The sequence below is a fragment of the Lepisma saccharinum genome, chromosome 20 (genome assembly GCF_977018435.1).
Source record: "Lepisma saccharinum chromosome 20, izLepSacc3.1, whole genome shotgun sequence".
NCBI lineage: Eukaryota > Metazoa > Arthropoda > Insecta > Zygentoma > Lepismatidae > Lepisma > Lepisma saccharinum.
The window spans coordinates 55617877-55637953 of record NC_139248.1 but is presented as its reverse complement, the minus strand read 5'-3'; the positions used below and the strand labels follow the sequence as shown (position 1 = coordinate 55637953).

At 39.1% G+C, this 20077-nt stretch overlaps 1 protein-coding gene across 1 annotated transcript in view; it reads right to left on the bottom strand.

Annotated features, from left to right (window-relative positions):
• The window catches only part of enok (histone acetyltransferase enoki mushroom), a 328184-nt gene extending 308575 nt beyond the window's left edge, over positions 1–19609 (bottom strand). Inside the window, exon 1 of the mRNA XM_083141495.1 lies at positions 19590–19609. The gene's annotated coding sequence lies outside the window, so the exon portion shown is untranslated. The remainder of the gene's footprint in view (positions 1–19589) is intronic.
• Positions 19610–20077: the final 468 nt, after the last annotated feature.

The following is a 20077-nucleotide window of genomic DNA, read 5'->3' as shown; positions in this document are numbered from 1 at the left end:
CAACGATCCCATCTATGAAGTTAAAAGCAGCTTGCTAGAAAGCAGAAGGAAACATGACACTTCGCATTGTTTACGATTCCTTTGTTTGAGCTTTGGGGCAAGAATCAAGTGCTAATAATGATATTGTTTTGATGTCAGAAGGTGCGCGTGCAGCGCGAAACTATCGAATCAATGAAAATACCGCTCTTGCGCAACAACCATGGCTGATTAGAAATCTAAAAACAAGATCGACAAATGTAGGCATGTTTGGTCGAAAGAAAGAAGAGCTGTAGCTTCATGATGCTATTATCACAACACTAAATCCAATTCATGGAACGAATCAAGATATAAATTTCACCTGGGCAAGTTGGAGTTCTAGCGACCCTCTACTTTCCACTCTCTTACTCACCCCAGTCTTTCTACTCTGCTCCTCCTACTTTCAGCCATCCTTCAATAATAATAAAACATGACTGCATTATAAATTAACGGTTTTAATGACAAAAAATAGAGATGTTTTTGGCGTCGATGTTTTTGGCGTCGATGTTTTTGCTGTCGATGTTTTTGGCGTCGATGTTTTTGCTGTCGATGTTTTTGCCGTCGATGTTTTTGGCGTCGATGTTTTTGCTGTCGATGTTTTTGGTGTCGATGTTTTGCTGAAGATGTTTTTGCCGTCGATGTTTTTGCCGTCGATGTTTTTGGCGTCGATGTTTTTGCCGTCGATGTTTTTGCCGTCGATGTTTTTGGCGTCGATGCTTTTGCCGTCGATGTTTTTGTCGTCGATGTTTTGTGCTGTCGATGTTTTGTACTGTCGATGTTTTGTACTGTCGATGTTTTGTGCTGTCGATGTTTTGTACTGTCGATGTTTTGTGCTGTCGATGTTTTGTACTGTCGATGAAATGTAGGCGATGTTTTTGTTGTCGATGTTTTTGCGTCGATGTTTTGACGTATAACCGTTTTATCCGGACTTTGAGAAAAAATTTTACATTCAGACCGATGCGTCTTTGGTGGGCATAGGCGGTTTCTGTTATCAGATGGTAGACGATCACATCAGACCCTTGGGGTTTGTAAGCAGGTTGCTGAAATCGTACGAAAAATCTTATACTTCGACTGAGATAGAAGTTTTGGCCATACTCTTTACGATATCAAAATTCTCCTCCTTTCTCAAAGGAAGGCAGTTTATAGTAATCACTGACCACAAGGCACTTACCTGGCTCGAGACCGCTCATACCTGGAACGCCAGACTCACCCGATGGTTTATACAGATACAAGAATATTCTTTTGTGGTGCAGTACTGTAAGGGATCAGAAAACGTTGTGGCTGATACTCTTAGTCGTAGTTTTCCTGGTGTGACCCTCTCAGAGTTTAACGTTAATTGTTCAGGTGCTCAATCCTTAGGTAGCTTAAACTTGACCAAGGAGGAATTGGTTTCGGCGCAAAGGGAAGATCCCTACCTGAAAGAAATTATCTCTCACGTATTGGGAGAGGTACAGTCCAGTGTGTCTCGCTCAAGGTCTTGGGGCCAAACTTATGTTGTAGAGGACGAAATTTTATATATTAAGGATTTTCATGATCCGAGTAAATTGAGGATTTGTGTACCAATAAATTTGATCGGTAGGATCTTAATACATTGTCATGATAACTCAGGACATTTCGGCGTAGCTAAAACTCTCGCTCTGATTTTCAAAAGTTTTCATTGGAAGAACATGAAGAATGACATCAAAGATTTTGTCAGGGACTGTGATGTTTGCGAAAGAACGAAACCCAATAAGCAAGCATCCGTCAAAATTTGTTTCAAGGTCTCATATAATTGATAGACCAGGCCATACTTTGTTTTTGGACTTACAAGGACCGTTCGCGTCGGGGCCTAAAAAGGAAAGATTCTTGTTCACGGTTTTGGATGCCGCATCCAGATACTTAGTTGCTTATCCAGTTGTAAATAGTAATGCTCAAACGGTCATCGCGAAATTGATAAAAATTTATTTTGTTCATCTTAGCATACCTATGCAGGTATTTACAGATAACGGACCACAATTTAGGTCAAAGTTGTTTCAGGAGGCGATGGAGAAGTGGGGAGTAAAGGTTGCATATACTCCAACATATCATCCTTCCTCAAATATGGTAGAACGTTACCATAGTGAACTAAACAGGCTTATGAGGGTCTTATGTTTCGATAATCATGCAAAATGGCCTGAGAGGATTGAGCAAGCTCTCTTCCTTTTGAATAATTCAATATCGTCACAAACAGGTTTCACTCCTGCTGAACTCAGACTGAATGTGAGTAGAAAACTTGTAGACTTTCATTCTATACTTAACGATGTTGGGAATGGCACTTGGGATTCAAAATTGCTGATGGCAAGTTGGTCGAGTTCTTCTAAAAGACGAAATAAGCTGAATCAAATCAATGAGAGAAGATTCAACAGACCAGCTATTAAAATGGGGGATTTAGTCTTTGTTAAAAACCATCAACTTGGCAACTTGAGTGACAAAATTATCAAAAAGTATTGTGAACTTTACTTAGGACCGTACTTATGTATAAAAAATACCCATGATTCTACGTTAAATTTGGTAGATTGTTTAACTGGAAAAATATTGGAAAATCATTCCATTGAATATTGTAAAGTGTGGAGTTGCACTGAGGAGAAATTAAGATATTGGTTGCAGAAGGTTATGGCTATGGGATTAGATATCATTAGAGATATTAAGCCTAATCTTTTAGACTTGTGCAAAACTGATCATTCTAATAAAGATGTAGTTCAGTGGTAAGGGTTAGTGGCGAAGGAAGGTTCGTGATTGCGACGGCCACGTGAGTTTATGCCAGCGGCGAACAGTCTTGTCAAGTGGGCATAATCTCACGGCAGGTCAACATATGACTGCAGGGGGTATTCAGGAGTCAGTATCTATATTCAGGTACTTCAGGAAAGGGTGACAAGTGCGAGCTTGGGCTTCTTACTCTTTGGTAGAAGGCATGCAACTTTATCTTGTAGCAAGATCAGATTCGTGTAAATAATGTATATTATAATTCATAATTAGCTATTATGTAAATCTTGTGCAGTATGTCTAATGTCTATGTGTGTATTTTGAAGTGAGATGTTTGTAAGGTGTTGAATTTCAAGGAGAGATGTTAGTGTAATGGGTTCAGCCCTTGTTGGGCGCCATTTATGACAAACTTTGTCATAAGCGACATTCTGCTGTGAATTAATTTGCTATATACTCAAGTGAGTATTTGTAAGATGTTTGATTCAGGACTGCCAACCTCAAATTGCTTATTTAGCGTAACAAGTTACCTAATTTATTGTTTGCACGTGAGATGGCAGCAGTAGGCGGTAATACATTTGAAGTTCTTTTGTAATACCAATGGTACTCAATAGATGTCCTCGGTTGACACTTTGTAAAGAAATAGTCTTCTTTCTTACTTTTTTTTAGTCGCTTGTTATAAAAATACTGCTGTGAATTATAATTTAATTAAGTAATGACATTTTGCAAATTGTACTATTAATACGATATCATCTGGGATTTATGCATTCATCTTGGGAAGAATGAATGTGCATAAGATCGGAGGTAGAGAGTACGGCAGAATCGGATTGTTTGGAAAACCCGGAAGAAAGGACGGACCGAAAGAGGATTCTGGAGGAAAAAAGGAGAAAAAATGGACGAGTAAATTGGACATGATGATGGAAATCGAGGGATATCCGCTCAATCATGAACGTACGAGTTGATCTAAATAGAAAGATTTGAGCACGAAAGTTGATGTTTGATGATTTGATAAGAATATGAAGCCGATGGACGCTTTAACGAAGGATAAGTGAATTTTCTTTTCGGCTGACAGGAGTTGATGATTGATAGGCACAGTGACTATGTAAGTACGTAAAATTCTTTTATCTAAGTGACTACCAGATGCTGATGTAAGGATAATTGAGAAAACCACCATTCATCGCATTCTGTATTATGCTAGCATTCGTGTGCAACGGGTTATGGCCATAACATATTCGCGTTAACGCAATACCGCAAAACGTGGTCGGTAACAAAGGATTCTAAGAATAGCTACGTGAAAGAATATCGTTGACTAGTCATAATAAACATTTATGAACAACATAGGTAATCTATTCATATTGTCTGTAAAAGAGTATTGATTTCTCATTCATTGGCTTGTATGTAGCGCAAAGGCGTAATTAGGTCAAGGTCACGTGACGCATGATATCATATGATTTAGCTCTTATCAAAGTAGATGTTGAAATCTCAGTAAAATTCGTTGTTTATGTGACCAACGTCTCATTTAAAAACAAAAGTCTAATGATAAGTTCATTTTGAATTCCGGCTGATGTTTATTATTTTTATTACGCATCCATATCTGTAAGAGATGCATAGAGTCGGGAAAGATTGAATAAAAGGTACACCGCCATCCTTTGAGTGATATTAAAGTGTTGTCTGTCACCGATCGGTGTACTTCCAGAAAGTTTTGAGCAGTGGCAAAATAACAGTTTCATACAGACACGAGTAAAATGTAGGTAGTTGATATTTAACGTATGGCCTTTGTTCAGCGTTGAATAATGATTGTGAACCTAATATACGAATTCTTTTTCATGTTAAGTAATGAATAAAGTTCCTATTGTTAACTCGCGGTGTTGCAATTTAACCCAAAGGGTATACCTCAGTGTGTAGAATATATTAGCATTTTGTGTACTAATACCAGTTTCTTTCCAGAAGGGGGGAAGCCCACCTCCCACTTTTCATCCTGAGAATTGTCGGTAATATTGGGATTATGATGATATCTACGGGCATACATTACTATTATCAAGTTAACCGGTTTTAGCTTGAATGTATATTTACAATCTCCGGAATGATCAGTCCCATGGGAATTTCAAGGGAATCTAGTATGATGGCATAGGCCGTAAGTAAAGTTCTAGTTTCATCTCTCGCGGGAATTGTCAGTGGTTTTGATCCCAGGTGGCATACCAGTATAGTATAACCTGTCACTTTGAGAAATGAAATTTCAAAGGCATGCGATTCCGTAGGAATAATCAGAGGGATTATTTGAGTTTGGTCTAACTCAGCATATAGGGTGTGCCTAAAGAAGGTACATTTTAGTTAAATGTGAAAGTCAGATAGTGTTATGTAATTTGATAACTACCAACTTGAAGACTTAATCAGGTTTGGCTTAACTTAACGTACAGGGTGTATCTAAAGGAAAGGTATAGTTTGTTAATAAATAAATGACAGACTTTGTGAATTATTGTGGAAGTTAGGCTCCACATTACCTATAGCGAGCGTCTATTCGACAACGAAAGGTGGTTTCCGTGGGAAGTTTATTAAATTTATTTGTAATCACATTATATGAACATAAGTTTAACTTGTGGCCCTCCAGTCATAGCTTCTAGCGCTACTGGCGAGACGAATAAGAACAGATTGAATGGTTTAGGAATTTAGTTGGGAGTTTCGGGCAAGGTTGAAATATTAGTTGGAGGTTCTTGTCACGCGGTGGAATGTAGGGAAGACCCCTCCACTGGCGGATACGTGTCATACTTTCCTTCTGGGTGCTTTACTTTTTATTGTCAATGAGTGTGTATACAAGTATATAGTGTGTGTGTGTGTCTGTCTGTCTGCTCCTTCTCTCCCACCAATATGCAATGATTTCGCACCCTGGGCAAACGAGAACGAGACAGGTAGACAGCTCGAGACAAGTCTACCATATCTCCTGTCGATATAATCCCTAATGCTCTGCGTTCAACTCAACAAGCTGAGTCAAACCTCAACCAAGCAATCGGCTTGTAGTTTTTCTTACCACAAAAAGGTCTGATTATTATTTTTAATCACTCCGTACTGCAGAATCCATGAATGGGTGTACACTTTCTTGAAATTTCCCAATTGCCAACGAAGCTTCTTTGTTCGCTGTTCTGGAAGGCGTTAATCGTTAAGATACTCTCAGCGCTTCCTAGAAGACAGTCGCAAATGCGATGGTTTTCGGGGAAAATGTCCAAGGGCAAAGAACTTAAATCCAATTCAGTTATTTATGTGATAACAAAGTTGAGGAAGCAGAGAAGTGCAAGTCGAAGTGACAGCTCGACCTGTGGCGCTGTAGTCGAATTTTCAACCGTAAGCAAGCAGAGGGCGACCCAATCAGCTTTTTACCATGTAATCGTGCCCAAGTGTATATATCATCATCACGGCACGGATTTTTATGTAATTGCATATTTTTTCTTTTGCATGTAGACAAGCAAAATGCAAATGTCGCCGAATTACAATACACGTGAATTTAATGTTACACATTTTTACATACTTTGAGGTTTATTACATATTTCAGTTTATCTTACATTTTACATGAAATGCAGTATTCGAACCATCTTTCTGGTTTTTGATTACGTGATAGGTTTGATTTATTTTACTTCGCTTGTGTGCCACTTTTGGCTAATTACGAAGATGAAGATAAATGATGATACGATTAAATTGACGAAGGGACACTCACAAAGAACAACAATGTCCAGGCAGGGATTCGAATCCGGAACTTCCGGGGTCGTAGCATTCCTTCTCACTGCGTCACGGAAGTCGGCTTTTCTGGTTTCTCATCGAGTAAGGAGCTATAATTGTGGGATTTTACGCGCATTTGTTTTATTTGATTGTGGCAAATATTTCACCTTAGTTTCGCTTCATATCATTTAAGCCCCTCCCCACCAGGTTTCTGGTCAGCTGCGTCCCGGATTTTTGCTTATGAAATGTAGCAACCCTGGACAAGCCACACGAGCCACTTCAGTCTACAAACTAGCATTCGCCGCGCATGCGCTACAAACAGACCGAGGCGACACAATGCAGGATATTGAGTAAACGACACGTGCAGCTTGTGTCGCTTCGGTTTGGACGGTTGCATTTATCATTATTGGCTCATTTCCAAGCGACAGGTGTCGCTTGTAGCTCTAGTCTGAAATCTCCCAACGAGAAATGAAAAAAAGAAGAGGGAAATAAAAAAGGAAAATAGAGAAGAAAGAAATGGGAATGAAATAGCAAAATGGAGAGGCAAATGAAGCGAAGCAGAGAGAGAGAGAGAAGGAAGGAGAAGCGAGAGAAAGGGAAATGAGGTAAAAAGAAGATACGTAAAAAGAGAGAAGGATAGAGAAAAATAATAAAGGGAAAAGTATGTTAGATGTGGAAGAAAGGAGATGAAGTCAGAAGAAGGATTATGGAGGGAAAGGTATGGGCGACACCAGGGGGCGATGGGATCAATATATATTCATCACCTCGCATTTATTCCACAGCAATTCATTACATTTTGTTTTAATATTGTTACATTTGTTAACCCTGTAGTTCACTAAGACTAACCGACAGTATTAAAACCACAGATTTCTTCGCTTTTGAAATAAATCTTTCTATGTGAAAGAGTTTTTCCTCACTCACTGACGCATCAACGCCCGAACCTCTGAACCTAGGAACCTGAAAGTTTATGACTGTCCCCCTCTTATGACGTAAGCACCCATTAAGATTAAGAAAGAGAATTAAGAATTTCAACCCTTAAGTGAGGAAGGGGCGACAAGGGTACGTTTACAGGCCATACCCCTGGACCTTATGTTTATAACAAAATAGCCCTCGACAGATGGCGCTGTGTCTATTATACATATTGAATACGCACTTCCGTTTGATTGGAATGGTTGGAGAATTGTGAATATTCAAATCAGGTTTACAATAACCAAGGGTATGCTCAGGAGGTGGGGATTTTGAACACATTCTTGAACTGTGTTGTACGTACAATAATAAGTTCCTAACATTAACTTGTTTTGTTCTTCTATGGTTTCAAACTTATGGGACCCCATTACAAAAAAATAAAGTAAGATACTCTAAAGCCATAACTGATTCAGTGTTAAAGTTTAATAATCTCTTGTATAGCGTCTTCCATGTCTGACGAAACAGTTACACACACACACACATTCATTTATCGGAGAAAAATCAGCTATACCGTGTGTAAAAATGTATTTTTTGTCAGTAACATTAACATTCATATTGACGCATAACATACTTTGCTTGTTCTTGTATACTTCCTCTGTTCTTGAAGATAGCAATGAGGGATTTCCATATAAGCACAAAACACTGATCAAACGAAAAATAACTGAAAGAAAATGCCATCCTGCCTGCAATTTCGTAGCTTCAAATTGACCCGTAATTGTGAACATTGTCAGTCTGATATTACATGTCTTTGTCGTAAGCAATGCCAATTAATAATATTGACCAGAAACGATTTGGTTCGATATTACCCACCAGGATGCAACTTCCGCAGTGCAAAATCACGTGTGTAAGTGAAAGTGCATCGCACAAGTGTCGTAAACAATAATGAAATTGGAGACAAGAGGACACGGAGAACTAAGATAGATGTAACGATGGCTAGAAACCACAAAGGATAGGCGGTGTGAGCCAATAATAATCGACAACAACATAACATCATAATCGTACAGAAATCAAACCCCTGCATGAATCACACATTTATCAGTAAAGAGTGGTTCATATTAGACGTTTGAATCATTATTATGTAGAAGAATATCTTCGCCATGAAGGTAAATAGTCTACAACGATAACAGAACCACAAACTTTTGGGAGATTCTCTTTTCAATAAATTTGCCAGAAGACAAGTCTCCTCCTCTCAGGCCTTCAAATTTGGAAGACTGCAAGATTTCCATTCCTGGAGAACCTCGAAGGAAAAACTGGTGGGAAAGCTGGACTTAGGTATGTGATTTCCATTCTAACGGCAAAAGAAACTTGGAGAGGAGCACGGTCAATAAAACCCATGCGAATCTAGGGAGAAAGAACGAATGGGAACTGTGACTAAAGAAGATATGCTCAACCCCTTCAACCTCTTGTGGATTTTTCCCCCTTCTTCCTGACGTTCGATAATGTCCGATCATCCGACAACTCAGCACCCATTACACCTGGGTAATAGGTCGCGCGAGTTCTGCTTGTTTTGTAAGTGGTTTAGTTTCAACTTGAAACACTAGATGGCACGATCGTTTCTCTACCTGTAAAAACCTACGGAGTTCTTGGGACGATCTGACAAAGAATACTTCAATTCCCTTTCCGTTCTCGACTTTCTCCCCCCCCCCCCCCCGCCCTCTTTTTCCCGAACTTCTTTTTTTGTGTCTTTCTTATTTGAAAGCTGGGTTTGGGCTGAGAGAGAAAAAGAGGAAGGGGCTACAAGTGGGATTTTTACGTAGAAACCTGACGTTTTAAATCTTGCTCCGATAGGACGACAACATCCAATCAGGACCCCGGATCCAAACTTTATTGGAGATGAGACAGTTGAAAAAAAAAATTGTTGCCAGCAGGCACGCAGCTAGAATTGATCTCCAGGGGGGCTCGCGGGTTATCGGGGGGGGGGGTGCTTTGTAAACCAAGTCCAATTTTCAAAAGTTTAACAGTATTAAATGAAGATAAATTATGTGTGTGGGGTGGGGTGTCACTTAGTGATATGAAATTTAGAAATATCATACAAATACTACATTTTTCTATATCTTTTAAAACATCGTTTTTTTTAAAGTGTTGACTGCTACTGAAATCAATCCTTAAGGCACACTCCATACTACTTTTGATGATACAGATATTTATATCACACAAAAAAATGCACAATATTAAATCATAGTGACTAGAGTACATTCCACCCCCGGCGGAAGCAATGAAACACCCCTTCGTTCCGAAAACTTGAGAGCTGTTGACCTTTAACACAGATGCGGAGGGAATTTGCATGATGACATCGAAGTCACAGATTTCTACCTAAGTGGGAGGCCGCAACAAGGGCAGCGAAGGTACAGATAAAGAAGCTCCCCTGTGAAGGAACCTTCTAGAGTCTAGAGAAGAGAATCTTCTAAATACTTGCCGCTACTTATACTTCTTACAAATAAGATGAAGAAATGTGTTTGTTAGCTGCAGCATTAAATAGCGAAATATTTCCCAAAGTTCTTAAAAACACCATTGTTTTACACCCATACGCAAGAAAGGGGAAAATACCAACACAGAAAATTAGAAACCAATCTCCTTGACATCAATATTTTCAAAAGTAATAGAAAAAATAATATCAAATAACATTGTAAACTTCTGTAAAAAATATAAAATCTTAAACCGATCTCAACATGGATTCCAAGAAGGGAAATCAATAAATACAGCCTTAGCTTAGCTAATTGAATACATATCTGAAATCTTGGAGAAAATGAAGTAGCAAACACAGTTTACCTTGACCTTTCCAAAGCATTCGACATGGTAAAGCATAATATGTTAATGAAGAAACTCAACGATATGGGAATAAGGGGACATCTTACGACAGTAAAATCACACTTACAACTCAGGTATCAATATACCCAAATAAGTTTTAATATGCATGGTACAGTCACTAACTACAAATCAGAAAATAGAAAAATAGCAAGAGGAGTACCCCAAGGATCAATCCTGGGCCCCTTGCTTTTTATTTTATACATTAATGACATACCACAATACAGAAATACAAGGATTATAACTTATGCAGATGACACAACAGTAATAACCAGAGGTAAAGATGCAAATGAACTAGAAATCAGCACTTTTATCACGATCAATCAGCTAACACAATACTTAAACATCCATGGATTAATAATAAATAATAATAAGACTAAATTTATGGTATTTAACAAAAGCAAAAACACTGACTTCGATACACAAACAACATTCATTGTCGGAACACACATAGAATCTGAGTGTACAGTGAAATTCTTGGGGATCACATTAGATAAAATATTATCATGGGATGAACATATCAACAACTCATATAGCAAACTATCATCACATATTTAACTTCTGAAACGAGTAGCTGAATATAATTTAACTGAAATCAATAAATGTATATACTATTGGTAATATATCCCTACATAGAATACGGTATAATAGCTTGGGGAGGGGCATCCCAAAAAAAACACGGAAAGAATACGAAAGCTACAAAAGAGGGTACTAAGGATAATGTACAACCTGGAATACAGGTCATATTGCAAAGAAGTATTTCAGGAAAATCAAATTATGACTATATACTCTCCTTATATATATAAAGCAAGTTCATATGTTGTAAATACAAAAAATGCACGAAAAAACAATCAAATCCATGACTTCAACACAAGACGAAATCAAAATTACTTCCAGGAACATAGTAGACTTAAGATGTCAAATTTATCACCCGTAAATGCTGGAATATTTTTTTTACGATAAACTGCCAAATGCATTTAAATCTATTACTCCCCAAAATAAACAAACGCAGGCAATCAAAACCTACCTCACAAACTGAGCCCTGGGCAGTGTATCAGAATACATGGAACACCCCTCATGAAGTTTAGATACACAAGTATTAGGTGAAACTGTGCAAATAAGATTGCAAATAGCTAATATTTTGCTCATTTTAATATTCAGGAAATATATGAATATGCGGAATTCAATATATAAAAAAATATGTTGGTAATCCTTCTGAGTATATTAAACTATTATCCAATATGTATGATCATTAGGTACACACACCTATTTCATTCTGTAAATGTTTCACAAAATTCACCTGTAAACCTGTAGTCAAAATGCATCCAGTTATGGCTTCTTCTATACAAATTATTACGTTTATTTTTGTCATATCTATATCATCATATTTTTTTCATTATTTGATTGCCTATTTCTTTAATTATTGCAGAATTCTCAAATTTTGTAATGCTATAAATCTGTAGTCCTAAAAATGTTCCTAGCTGTAGTTTTATCTATGTTTGTGAATATGTATATGTGTAATGGTTACAAGGTAACATTTTACTGAAAAAAATTTAACAATCTCTGTAATTGACCCTTTCCATGCCCCTTCAACAGGGGTCTACGGAATAAAGACAAATAAATAAATAAATAAACAAACTACATTTATTTTTTACATACGTAACACACATACAAACCCTCTACTATGCCAGTGGCTGAGGGTTCCCTAAAAACTTACTTGTCTCCGGGCCCCCCGCACTGCGCGGTTTTGCGGCTTGTCGAATCGGCACTGGGAAGAACCCTCCCCCCCCTCCCCACTACACAAGAAAAATATCAAATATTAATTCATTGAATTAATGGACGATGAATTATTTTCAATATGAATTGTAACGGGGTGACTCGGAAAATCCGAAATAGGGTTTGATCGACTAGTTTTAAACTCATGAGGGTAGTGTCTGTAGATTAAAAGAAATTCTTCTATTCTATTTTTCTTGAATGCAATTAACCATAGGGGAAGTGGGGGGAATATGACCACCTTAAGACAAAATTTATAATATTTCAGAGATGTATTGAAATACAGAAAAATTGCATATTGCAAAATTTACTACAGTCTTTCCGCAATACATAGTAGTACACATGAGCGAAACTCTCTTCATGCAAATGAGAAACAATAGAAAAACAAAACTACTACAAAACCCATTTTACCCCGAGCGGTGGGGGTAATATGAGCGCACTATTGGGGAATATGAGCATGATGAGTTTGAAAGTAAATATTTACAAAATATACACTAAAGGCAAGTCACAATATAACACTTAATGATTCTTCAATACGGTATATATCATAAAATTAACTTGCATGTCTCAAATAGTCCTTCACCCGCGACAAGCAGGGCAGATAAAATGTACTTCCTCCTCCTCTATGCCAACGCAATTATTATGATATCACACGGAACAGTGTTCACAACGTATCCACTCTTCACCTTCATTATCTCAATGATAGCAACCCCCTTGGATATACGGCACTTGCGCTCTTCACCGCTAGATGCAACTGTAGATGGAATAGTACCTGAACTTTCCATAGATCGTGCAGACACATGAGGGAGACGTTTCTTTTTGACTGCAGAAATAGTTTCTGATGAGGTAAGCTCCCTTGCTTCTCTTGCCTTCTCCGGGTCACAGGTGGCTTGTAAAGAACAGGAATTGGTGACATGTGCGCACAAGTTTCCGAGGTGAATATCTTGTGCGTGCAAGCGTGTTTGCACACTTTGATCTGACTGCATTTGAAGATGTAGGAGAAGCCGCGTCATTGAGCGATCCAGGAACTGTAGATTCATACCTCTGAGATCCTGAGCAGGATGGACTGTTGACAGATTGTTCCACAACCACTTGAGAGCTTCCGCTTGGAATTGGTTGGGCCGGTGTAGTTCTAGCCTCTTGGTTGAACGAGGCTGTGTCGTCTTGGAATAAGGATCTTTCATCATGTGTTCTCCATGTGCTCTGCTTGCCATGGACGTCCGTCTGTACGTTCGTGGCATCTGGAATGCAAGAATGAAACAATTAATATCATACAAAACCAAGGGACACGATACGTGGATGAATGTAACACAACTCTTAGCAAGGGCAAGAAAATATCTTTCCCAGGATGTCACTAGGATAAGAATCAGCAAAGAATAACTACATATGTAGGCTTGATACGAACGTACCCACCGCGAGCGAGATGGCATTTCGATACACTTCCGTTAGCAGTCCACAGTTTTTTTTAAAGTTTTCAATTCAAACGATTCACACAGAATCTATACTATAAGCAGCAACATATCATAGGATGCAGTTTTTCTTTATAGCGTAATGAGTGTTCTGAGGTTTGGAAATATATTCTACGTCTCTGAATTATTTGTTTTTGAAATGCCCATCTTCCCCTTATCAGAATTCCTATGCCCATTTTACCCCGACTTGCTGTGCTCATATTTCCACAACTTGCAACATTTTACGTAAGTTTGTACTACTGCATTCACAACGCGGGACACCGCGTGATGCCATTTGCATTGCATGCTCCTTTGTTGTAGTTTCGTTGTTGCTATGTCAGTTTCCCGCTATTTTACGTTATGCTCTGCTCAGATCTTAACTCCAACTACTCTAAAATAACATCACGTGCATTTTTTACTATAATTTGGAACAGCACTTACCTTTCAACAGGCACACAATCTTCCTTGTCTTCAGCTGCGACGTGACAACCAACACAGACGACAACTTGGTCTCCACTGATGTTGCCAACCTGCAGTAGATTTTTTTTCACCACACACAGCTGGTGCTGTGACGTAAAAACCTTACGTGTACCCATATTCCCCACGTGCCCATTTTCCCCCCACTTCCCCTACATCAAGAGTTTGGTGTAGGCCAGAAAAACATAAAAACTCTTGACTGTTATTTTGCACACAGATCACAGAAATAAGTCCTATGACGTCATTCACATCTTGCCCGGTCAGTAACCACTAGGGAGACAAATTTATGGTAAACAAAAACTGAGGAGAGCGGTAAATAAAATGTTAGATCAGCGGTATATACCAACGGTGAAAAAAATGCACACACTTTTTCATTATGAGAGGAAACAACATACAAAAGACCTATAAATTGATAAACTACTTCATTTTTATATACTGTACACATGCACAAGTACTTAGTTGTCCAACCAAAAAGAAAACATCAACACAAAATCACTTCATTTCTAAATTGCATATCTCAAGTGATTTATTCATTGTATGTATTTAAAGGATATCCTTGCTGTCCAACAAATAAAATAATCACTTCTGCACATACACAAACACATGTTCAAAATCACATGATGATAAACAAAATTCATTCATGACTGAACACAAATGACACCATTGTTTCCCTTGATGTGCGGGAACAGACTAATCTTATTGCTGCTACAGCTAGCAAGTTCAATGAAACTGGAAGTTGAGTTGACATTCGGGGAAAGAAAGGAATGCAGCTTGACAGGAAGCGAAGTTTTCGAACTGAGATTATGTGCATGGGAAACCCCAATTTGCAGCGTCTTCCTGATGTGATCGAAGATAAAACGTTCTTCAGCTGCTAGGGGTAGGAAACTTTAGGCAAACGTTTCGTTACAAATCGACAGTTTGCGCGCGCAACCTCGATTGCCAGTTTTTGCGTGTTTTCTACTTAACTTGATGATATTTCACGGTTATTTCGCGAAAAAGCGTTCATTTCGTGGAAAAGCACATATTTCGCATTACTTCGCGAATAAAACTCATGGATATTTCATAATTGGGGGTGTAGTTACGTGCAGAATGTTCAAAATTGCATCTTTTTTTCACATTTCGCGATTTCGCGCATCGCGAAAATTCAATGTCCCTAGTAACCACATATCTCGGCCAGAAAAAAAATACTTGACTGGTATTTCGAACGTACAACAGGTCTACATTCGGTTGGCTTAATTCTATGTAATAAAATATCTTCGCAAATAAAAGGGAATAAAATTACGTCATAAAATCAACACCCTCATAATAGTTGATCGATTGATTTGGTTTATTTTTACTTCGCTTTTCTGCCACTTCTGGCTAATCGCGAAGATGATATTGATGAAGGGACACTCACAAATACTTATGCCCAGGCCGGGATTCGAATACGGGACCTCTGGCGTCGTAGCGCGATGTGCTAACCACTCTGCCATGGAGGCTGAACACCCGCATAATAGTACACTACACTAATATCCCATCGTAAAATAACTCCGGCCTGGGGACATCACTTTGATACAGTGACTTGACGAAACACCTACGTGGCGAATTAATTTGATTTGGCGGAATGACAAAACAACGCCGTGGAGGCATCACTTTGATATAGCCACATAACAAGGCAACGCGCTCATAATATTACTCTAATATTCCATAATAAATAACATTGGTCTAAGGATAATGACCCCGAAAAGAAATCTACTAGTTAAGTGTCACATATCTACTATCAAGTAATGCTGACTTATCGATAAAAAACAAGGATAATTAATTATCTGTGGTAAGGAACGTTATAATGTAAATGAACTTATTTTGTGAAGTAAATATCAATAAAACAACAATTTAATGGAACGTTATTAGGAAACAGCGATAAATACAAAGATGAAAATTTTCTGCAGTGACATCTCTGTTATCTTTTTTTTATTTCCTTTATTTCACATCCCATTTCTATCTCATTAGGCTAATCGCGACGATGATAACGAATGGTTAGATAAAATTGATGAATGAAAACTTACAAAGGAACACACATGTCCACGCCAGGACTCGAACCCGGAAACGTCAGTGGCGAGAATGTGAACGCGCTCAGTCACCGATGTCGCTGGCAAAGTTCTGCCCTATGGAAAAGGAAAGCGAAAATCAAAATGTTGCTATTTGCAGCAAGTTTTGAGATCGTATTTAACTTACTTGACATTTACACGAGAGCTGGTGGATTTTAAGCTATATTCTTATGATTTCAGCGGGTTTAAAGTTTATTAATATTTTAATTACAGCACTGTGCGGTTAACATAACATCTCTACTCCATCTACTTTGCGATTTAAATATTGCGTTCTTATAGAAGTGGATGAATGCAGCTAATTTCCAGACTTCATTGTTAGAACTAATTTTTCAAAGATATTTCGGGATGGTTGAATTTCTCGCACGCCCTTGGTAGCAAATGTTAATATCTTGTATTTTTTAAAAAAAAATCCTGCATCGTAAGAAATAACCTGGTAGTTCACACTCGAAGTGCTATATCAAGAATGTCCTTGCACCAACTTACCAGTATCGATGTTTATCAGAGATGATCACTGAACTGTGCGGATTCCAAGAACTATCAAATTCTGAATGCGTATCCGGGACAGAAATTTTTTGGTCGGGACGGGAAAAATTCGCAGCTTTTCAACTAAGTCGGGAAATTTTCGGTACGGTAAATGTTCGAAATTTCCGACGATCTGCAAATTTTAAATTCTACACGTCATTTTCACCTGAAGTGATTGCTTTTTCATTTCTGGAATAAAAGCTAACAATTTCCGAGACGTTCCAGACACTTACAATGCAGAAAACGTCGAGAATTAACCACTTTTAACGACTTTTCGAAATTCTACACGCCACTACCTAACTCAGAATCATCAGCCATCGTTGATGTTTATCACCCTCGCAAACGTTGTGTGGTAATAATTCGTCTATTTTCCGATAGAAATCCGTCCGAATGCTGCAGTTAAAAGCCTCGTTGTGGCGGCGTACGTTACTCAGACGTTTGGTTTCCACTTTGTGTTTCCGAGGAGTAAATGAAAATTTTAACCTTATTTTAATATCCGATATATTTTCTCTTGTCAATTCTAATATTTAAAATTCTGCTTTTAAAGTAGTGGTTATTCATCTATCTTCTTCACACATAAATTTTCAGGTTAATATCAAATTAAACGTCCAATTTAACATAAGAATAGCACGTCCAACATCGAATTCCTCATGTATTCAAATGGGAGAACAGTTGCCTGTGTGAAGCGTAAAGACACAGCTATCGTGCTGCCACCTACAATTAGGTTTGCCTAACCAGCCCGCATTCTTGAGATTGCGGAACTTGAAGATTTAGTTCTGCAAGCGCTGGCAACACTGCATCTCGATTCCCGGGTAAAAAAAATTGCAGGGGTCTTCCACCACGAAGTAGAGGAGAAGGGAGGGGGGGGGGGTGATGCTCCATCTGAGAAAAGTAGAGAGTTTCTCGACATCCATTATAGATGTCTCTGTCGACAGTCTCTTCGAAGAAGGAGAAAACTCTTCTCGAACGAATGGGGAAAAAAGGGTGGAGAGGTAAACGCAGAACACACAAGGGGAAAATGAAATGGTGTAAAGTTCCTTACACCCGAGGATTTTGGTGAATTAGACAAACTGCTTTCCTTTCATCTTGAAATAAAGTCAAGTGCAAGGTTTCATACTTATAGAGGGTGGAAATAAATTGTACCATGGCCGTATAAAGGGGAGGGCTTGACGGGTCCAAACACCCCTCATTGTTTAAGTAAACGTTTTGCATTAATTGCATAATCAAATCAGCAATTAACCACTTAAAAATATTTATGGCTTATGTATAATGAATGGATGGTCATATATTCTTCAATTAAAATAATGTTATTTACTTAATTTTTGAGCAGTGAACTTCGCCGAACGCACTGAAATCATGTCAACCTCTCTCTTTCACGTAAGTATACACCCAAGTAGGCACACAGCCAGTATAATCTCTGTGGGGGTTTGTTTTGGTCTCAGAATGTCCCAGGGTTTACGGGACTACCTTCTGGTATGGTCTCCCTTATCGCACAACGCTAGAACAACCTTGCGTTCTGACGTCACCGCGGAATGTTTTTATTGTTACGCTAAATGCCTAAGTTGTTTGGTTAGGCTTGTTATGTTTAGTTCTCTTAGCACAAATAATATATTTACAGTATATTTATGCTAAGGGGACCAAACCTTACAGACCTAATCTAACAACGTACGTATTCCTCGCATGACGTCAGAACACGAAGTTGGTCTAGCGTAGTGCAATAACGGAGACCTCTTCTGGTAAGGCACCCAAACGTTAACCCCATTTGATTTGTTGTTTTTTTAAGTCCACTTTATGCACAGTAAGGCTAATCGGGACTGGACCTACAGTTTAAAGTGGGATCCGAACCACTTGTGCCTCCGCCGGGTATCGAACCCGGGACCCCTTGCTTACAAGGCGAAGACGCTACCACTGCGCCATCGGGGAGGCCCGTTAACCCCATTTTCACGTACTACACCCCGGAAAGTGCTCCTTGCAGGTCAACGAGGCTCTGGCGTCTGGAGCCACGGCCAGGATAATCCTTTTGTTACGTTTAGGTCGTTTGCAGGCTTAAACTGCTTGGCTGAGAGAGGGTGTATTTATAAGTGAGGAGGCGGAATAATTACCGTCAAACGGGGTAACTTCGTCTTGAGACTGATAGATGTCGGTAGGAGTCACATGCTTTGGAACAAAGGGAGTGTGAAGCCACACACGTGCAGTTGTGGAGCGGACATCAAGGGAGGAAGTGTGTTGTGTGCAAGTGCATTGTGCTTTGGCGCTGTTTGCAGCATTTTCTCGTGCACGATGCCAAGGACATATTAGAAGGTAGTTGGTGGTCGGAAATATCAGAACTATACCTCCGATCAGGTGCAGGAGGCTTTACGACTGATCGAAAACGGTCGCGGAAGCTTGACGATCTATGGGGGTAATTTTGACCTGCTAGGAACGTAAGCAGAGATGACGAAGTAACCCCATTTGCTGGGGCAACTTCGTCACAAAAATGCTGACGTATTTGCCGCCCTAATATTTTGGAATTTCTTTGGTATTCCTTCAGTACATTTATAGGGGACAAAGTATTCCTCGCGTATAATTTTCGTGTTGTCACTCACCACGGATTTTGCAGGGCACATTAGAATATGCCAAAATCTGTAAGAAGTTACCCCGTTTGACGGTAATGCTCTTGCCATTACCAATATTTATTTAGGATTCACTTAACGAGGGATAGGGGAGGGGGGAGAGTTCACGCCCGAGCCCGATCAAAAGGTAAACACTGACAATAGAAGGACCACTTGTCGTCACAGTACCTGTTGATGTTCCCGCGGAGGATGTCTACGTTGGGCACGGCCCAAACCTCCGACTCTCTCGGCCACTAACTTCTGACTCTCCCGGCGACCCTGTCCTCAATTTTGTTTTAGAAAAGGAGCATTTCTCCGTATTTCGGGCAAAAATAGCCTATGTACTGATGTGCCCATACAAAAATATCAATTAATATTGTGAATGTTCATATATTTAATCTTCGTCACCATTCATCTCGATCGTCGTAAAATAAATAAACAATCAAGTGCAACATATCTTTTAATTTTACTGTACTTACGTATACTGCAACATCCCGCCTTCCCTGTGGTTCCTGAAGACACCAAAAGGTCCTAAAAAGGCTGCTCAAATAGGCATTTCGATGCACTGCTCCCTTATAATACTGTGTTCGGCCAATCTGACAGCGCGAATAATGACAGACGACAGCTAAAAACTTCACTTACGCACCGACACAAGTTAATGATAGAAACTTTACGCATAGTACGTACGTCGGAAGTTCCAACTCCGTTGCGTTGCAAGGGACCGCACTTGGCTGACCATTGTGACAAATACAACTACGATGTGCATGCTGTTAGATAGCTCACGAAGAACAGTTGCCAAGTAGGTCCCTTACGAGGAAAGTGATCTTCCTGTTTCGCTGGAGTCCAAGGGCATTTGATAAGAGACAGTTTAGTGATTCTTGTGGCACCTTATTCACGTTTCGGGAATTTGTTTCAACTCAGACCAGGTGGTCATTTCCAGGGCTTTCTGAAGCCCGTTCTAAGCATC